Raw genomic sequence first — 6,000 nt, forward strand, 5'->3', positions numbered from 1 at the left:
ATAGACGAAGCAAATGAATGTTTATGATTGATTGCCTGTATCAATTAATTTTCAGTGTATCGCTAGATGGTTTCCATATTTTTCTGTGTGTTCATTGTGTTTAATTGTGCGCATCGTGTAGGAGGTAATCAATCTAGTAACCTGTAGTAGGCTTTGGAAAATGGCTGGCAATACTATGATGATCATCGGCTCTGCAGCTGCAGAGCCAAATGTCATATATCACCACTGTGATCCTACTTACAGCAATTTTCTCCAGCAAAGTGGACGTAAAACACAATTATGAATATAATTATTTATAAAAATGCTGGCTAAGTGTTTTGCTACATTGTAAAAAAAAAACCCAAAACAACAACCATAGAACGTAGAACGCAAAGTCACAACACTGGCATGTAGTTCAACAATCAATCATTATGTATAAAAGTACGCAACCGTGCATCATCTACCAATCTCGCGGGCATCTCTGCGTGTGAGTGTGTGTGAGTGTATGTGTGTTAAAGAGTTTAAAGGTGTGGTGGGAGTTGTGAGCTGAGGTCAGTTAGTTCCGACCTCGAGGAGAGCACGGCCACAACCTTGGAACAGTGTGGGGGTGGTTCACTTCCCCTTTCCCTGCCTCACGGCTTCCTGTGAGTGCTAGAACCGTTAACCACACCCTCCTCCTCTGGCCTACACCCCCACACACCACCATAGCAGGCCCTAGAAAACATCCACAACTCTCCTCCTTCATCCCCTGGCCAATGAACACACACACACACGCACACTCTCCAACAATAGCCCTCTTCCCTTATACCTCTCCCTACTCTTGAACTCAACTCTACCCTGGCAACCATCTCTGCGCTTCCCTGGCCTGGTCCGCCTCTGACCCCGGACCAGCTAATTGTCATGAAGATGATATAGGATGAACGTACTTAGGCACGCTTCTGTTTGAGCCATTCTCAAACTGTTCTGCAGGTAGGTCTGCGCTCGTGATCTAACCACACAAACAAGACGCACAACCACCTCGTTGAAAAGCATTCTAAAGATCCCGTCTGTGCTTAGCAACAGCTGAGTCACCAATGAAAGATGTCGGTGAGTTGATTCTCCAACACTCGCCATTATCAAAAGAGATGAAATGATCTGTTTTATGGGATTTATGACACCAATAAAACAACCACAACAAAGCACAGTCATGTTCTGATCTATTTCACTTTATGCCACCTTATCACACCTACAGCAGCAGCATTCCTACTATGCTCCCATCAGTCATTATGCTGCAGAAGAGGAGAATTGTGAACGAGATCTTCTGTGTCAGTGCGTGTGTATGTGTGTCTGTGTGGGCGTATATAAGCCTGTGGTCTGTGGAGGGACAGTGTGGAAGAGTATGTGTGTGGGGAGAGAGAGGTGTGTGTATATATTATGAACAATGGTAGTGGTGTTTTTTTTTTCTTTCCGGGGGGGGGGGTCTATTCCTCGAAAGGGAGTGCTGTTCCCGTAGGGGGGGAGGAGGAGTGGGGTGGAGCGCATGGTGGACTGAGTGTATGTGGGGGAGTGAGTGTGGGGGCAGTTTAGGCCATCTGGACTGTGAGGAGGCTGAAGAAAGGGAGAGAGTGTGTGTGTGTGTGTGTGTGTGTGTGTGTGTGCGTGTGTGTTTGTGGGTGTGTGTGCGTGCATGTGTGTGAGAAAGCAAGAAGGAGGCAGTAGGGATGAGAAGAGAGGAGGGAGGGATGGAGAGCCAGAACTGAGGCTGTAGGAGACAGGATGGAGGTACACAAAGAGCAACAGAAGGAGGAATGTTGCTCATGGTCATAAACATTTCTACAGCATGGTAGTACTCAGCGTCGGCAATATGTATCGATTTCACTCGATAGAGAGACAATAAATGTGAAAGCTTATGTGAGCATAAAGAAAAGACGTGCATCTCAAAGCCTCCACATTCACTTATTGTGTTTTTTTTTCATATATATATGAAAGAACTATGCTAAAGAAAAAATTCTATATACATAATGATAGGCTGCCAAAGCCATCCTACAGCTATTCTTGTGCTCACTTTGGTTTACTAGCATATATTAAAATGCAATGAAGGGCATGTAGACTCAGATTCACAAGATATGAGTACAATCTAACTGAAATCATCCGAATTCATTATTTACATGCAGTGACAGCAGAGTCTTTGTAGTGTTCATACGTGCCTGGAGGAGAACTCGCTATTTAGTCATTTTACATAAGTGGTTCCAGAATTTTACTTGATTTTACTGTTTAAGTTCGAATAAATATCTTTACAGACAATTTCGAAGCAGTTTGTTCTTCACTCGGAGACCAAAATGAATCTTTCCCGATCCATTGCAATCCACAGCAAGCACTCTGAGGTATTAGAAAGCCTTCTGGAAAAAAAAAAATCAAGATTGCATATTCCATGTTTGTCTACTGCTGTGTACACGTTCAGATCAAGATGCAATTTTCACAAAAAGTTCCAAAATTCAAGGTTCTTTCTGCCACTGCAGACACTTTGATTCTGTCTTTCACAGCTGAACAAACATGGCTGGTGCTCTGCAACCCCTGTCAATTCTGACAACCAAATCTGTTCTAATTTCATCCTATATTTATTTTATAGTTACAGCAGAATAACATGCAACACTGGTGCTAAGCCTATATCAAACGGTTACACAGAATGAAGTCTTACGGGGTGGAATGCTTCGATTTGCACACCGGGGTGTGTTTACAGATCTTGGGAGGTTATTTCTGTAGATTGCATGCCTACGTGCAGTGCGGAGAAGAAGAAAGAAAACATGCTATGGACAGCCTAAAGTGATGCTCCTTGACTCAGTATCAGTTGTGGCCAGTTGTGGAAAGAGGTGAGCTGGCTCTTCATCTCTGCTTGAGGCTAGTGGCTGGAGGCCCAACCAAAGATCACACCCAAATCTCTGAGCAAACTGCCAAGAAATGAGTTGCATAGTAGCTAATGTAGATGCCAAGATTTGACAAGGAAAAAACAGTATGGAATAGAAATGTATAGATATTCTAATTCTTAGTCTTCTGCAAGGTTTTTGATCCTGTTTGCAAACCCATACATCATGACTGAACAATGTTACAGGAGTGCAGTGCTAAATAAGGTCAAATCATCACGATGCACAACTTTGATGTCAGAAGAGCCACGTATCACAGAAACATTCATTTACTGGTTGCATACATGGACTACCAACCCAAACACCCTGACTGCATTATTATCTTTCAAGAATTTAAATTCAGTGTATGTGCAGCACCAAAAAAAAAAGAAAAAAAGAAAAAAAAGAATTGCTTTGGGTCCATCATTTCCTTTACAACAAATACCACCACTGGGCAACTTCTCTGTCTGCAAAAGCACAAGAGGCCTTTTCAGAGCAGCCGTTTTAAGTCATTATAAAGAAAAGTACAGCTGATCCTTGTACAGCAGTGAAACTGAAACAGAAATCCACCATCTTTGATTTGTGTGAAAACATGTGAAAATGCTTCTCATGAGAAAACCTACAGTAGGGGCACTGGGAGACAAACCTGCATAGCAATCCCTTTTCAGCACAGAATATTTCTCACTGTCTGTGCAGCAGTAGTAGTAAAGATTTTCATTGTTGAGCCCTGTGTTTCCTCTTTCAAAGAACTAAACTGGATTTTGAACAGGGAATCATCCTCAAGACAGGGTCGCGTGGATTAGCCAATGATCCTAGGGTACAAACAAAATGTGTGCCAGTTATCCTGGCACAGATTTGGAACTTTTAGGAATGTGGAGTTGTTTATTTTGCTACATGTTAGTGATAAGAAAATAAATGTTCCTGTTATCCAGGTAGATGTGTGACATGCGCAAATGTGAGTGCGCTACCAGAATGGCCTGTGAAGGAGACACACAGGTGCACGAAGCTGATGTGAGTATTGAGGTGAACTCAATTTCGGAGTTGTGTACAGTATTCGTGAGAGCAAAAAGAGGAATCCCTACTGTTCCTGGATTGCCAGCTGACCCCCATCCCTTTTGACTATCAACCTCATTCCTCCTCCCATCATTTCCCTCCCCTGATGTTTTGGCCACATCAATATCACCTCCTCCTTTTCCAAACCTCCCACAAGACCTCATCTCATCCCCTCCCCTGCCCTGAGCTCTTCAGGTCCGCCAGGCTGAGAGGTCAGTATGGGTCAGGAGCTCGTGACTCCCTCATTCACGGTCTCTCCTCTCTGTCCTGACCCCCAGTGTTGTCTATCACAGCTCTGTTCCCTTTTTCTGTCCTCCACACAAACACTCACCCTCTCCACTCATTATCTGACCTACTTTTTTCTCTCTCTTCGCTTTCTCCCGCTTTCTGCGCTCCTTCGTTAGCTCAAGCTGTTCTTGGATGCCATATTGATTGGGGTTTCTATTCACCTTCACTCACATCCTCTTCTCTCCCTCTCTCTATTCCTTTTGTTCCCCAGTGTACTGTAATGCTCAAACCTCTTTGATCCGCGTGTTTGTGTCTGTGTACTGCTTTCCTAAATGTCTCCATTTACTGTAAGCTCTACTACCACGCTATGCACGATTTCTCTCTGTCCAGCAAACGCACACATACACACAAACACACATATTACAGATATATACTGATAGTGTCAGAGGACTTTACTTTGATTTCTCTCTAACCTCAACGATAGCAGGTACTTGGTTAACCCTCACCTTAAACTGACCTTACGCTAAACTTAAAATACGGTGAATGTCTTCACTGTACAGTTTAATAATTTACATCATTGGGACTCCCTAACCAAGACATACCCCCATTATGTGTCTGCTTAAACAGATCCACAACATGAGTAACATCTGGACAACCCACACACACAGAAAAACACATCATACACATAGTCAGGCTCACATTTTATTTATTGGTCTGTTCAGTCTGACTTTTTTCTTCATTTTTGTGTTTGCGTGCACTTTTGGATGTGTGGGGTTTTTTTGCACATGATATAAACCAACATGTTTCTCCCAGCATGTTAACCAGGAGTCTTATGTGGAGCGTGTTTTCCCAAAGGCCACCAGTGTTAAATCATCATTTTGAAGAAGGACCGCACAGCTAAAAACCTCAGGTACTTTAGGGGATTTACTCACAAACCCGCATGGGCACAGTGCGCATACACATTATATTAACAGAGAAAGCACAAACACCGCTCAGGGGAGGGGCTGCACTTTACCCCCACATAGACGAAGGGAGAGGAGATGAGGTGCAGAACAAAAATTAGAAACCAAATTAGAGGAACTGGTCAGGCGAGGAGAGGAAGAGAGGAGATGGAGGGGTGGGAGGGAAAAGGGTAGAAGGAAAGGCGGACTAGGACAAACAGAGCCGGTGACCTGAGGAGGGAGTGTCTGAGAACCTTACCAGCATGGATCAACAAGAAGGCTGCTGAGAGGACAGAAATACAAGTTAAAACAGTGAGCGTAACACACTGAGAGAAAAAGAGCACGAGTACAAATGTCAAACATGTTTGTTGGTGTGAGGCGTCTTTGCCCAAACTATCACCTTTTGACCCTTGTGTAGCACCTCTAAAATGATCCCAACAGAAGCCTCTCTTGTGCCCATCACTCTTTGACCTCACGCTAAACCCCCTCCCACCCTCCACCCCCAACACATGTCATCATCACCCCCTCACATCCCAGTGAGATAAACACAGGTTTGAACACAACTAAGCCTCACAGCAAAATAGGATTTTTTAAAAACTCACACGGCACACTGCGACCCCCCTGGCTCCCGCTCGTGATGAAACCATCTCCTGACCGGTGCATCCCACGCCTTCCCATTCAGCCTCACCTTATCGGAGAGCGTAAAAAAAAAGAAAAAAAAAAGACAGAGAGTCAGCAGGGTGGGGCTGGAGAAAAAACACTTATCATATTGTCATTCTGATGACTTTGCCTCTTCCCACTTACAATGCAGCGTTCTAGTCGTCACTCCTAGATACGTGCAATTTGCGCCGGCGTAACGCTTGATGAGTATCCCCCTCACATAAAATAAACCCTTCCTTGATGTGAAGACAGTCTAACTG

This window comes from Neolamprologus brichardi, chromosome 20, assembly GCF_056152115.1.
Source record: "Neolamprologus brichardi isolate AB-2024 chromosome 20, ASM5615211v1, whole genome shotgun sequence".
Taxonomy (NCBI): Eukaryota; Metazoa; Chordata; class Actinopteri; order Cichliformes; family Cichlidae; genus Neolamprologus; species Neolamprologus brichardi.